This window comes from Orycteropus afer, unplaced genomic scaffold, assembly GCF_000298275.1.
Source record: "Orycteropus afer afer isolate SDZICR_OR568_19922 unplaced genomic scaffold, OryAfe1.0 scaffold00182, whole genome shotgun sequence".
NCBI lineage: Eukaryota > Metazoa > Chordata > Mammalia > Tubulidentata > Orycteropodidae > Orycteropus > Orycteropus afer.
In genome coordinates, this window is record NW_006921769.1 from 5,380,286 (window position 1) to 5,381,298 (window position 1,013).

A 1,013-nucleotide genomic window follows, 5' to 3' on the forward strand; every position below is an offset into this window, starting at 1 on the left:
CATATGTTTTTAAGTATATAAAATAGAGAAAGATGGGAAAAGAAAACAGAATCAGGGAACAGACATGAGAATTCTATAATAAACATTTTGAAAATGTAAAAATTCTTGAGAATGTCAAGGAAAAGATGAAAGGAGTTATGCAATATTTTTTACTCATGTATTTAGTATCTAAAATTATAATAATGGTTGTATATTTATTTGTCTCAAACAAGAAAAGAAAATATTCACTAAAGCTCAATAATTTATAGCAAATAAAATGAGGACAAATTTTAAAAAGAACATATCCCATTTGCTTTATTTGGCCTGATTCTTCTTCTCTTCACTGGTTACACAGTCCAAACACTACTGCTGGGACTATTTCTGCTAAAGTAATTATTTCATCTTGCTTTACTATATCTTACCCATAAAGTAATTTCTTAGATAAGAGATATGATTCATGGATTAAATTTAAGAAAGATCTGCTATAGGTCTTCACATAATTACCTCTTTAGAAACTCAGTCTTCTACAAAATATTCTACATTTATTTATATTAATTACTATTTTCCTTTCAACATGCAAAAATAAAAAAGATAAATTTATCTGAAGTTCTTCTCTCCTAATATGCTCTCTTTTGGTTTACTAGATTTTTTTTTCCTCCCCTGATTAGGTAGTTTGAAGTTAAAAGAATTTAAAAGGGAGTTAGTTTTCTGTTATACAAAAATTTCTTACCATTCTAGTGAGCATTATGCTCCATGACTCTCCGCCATGCTGATTTTCCTCCGAAAAGGCATGGTGGGCACACACTCTTGAAGGTAGGTCCCTGGCAGGCTGTCCTCTCATCAGTATTTATCCACTGCATATGCCTCTTGAGGATGCTTTACCCTGTGTCCTGCTTTTGACAGGTGTGCCCTTTAACAATCTTCACTGTGCTGCTGGCAGAAAGACTACTGTAAGTCCTCAGAGGATTGGCTCCAGGAGAGGGAATCAGTTTTGTGCTACCATTGCCCTGCAGAATGGAAACCATGGAATAGTC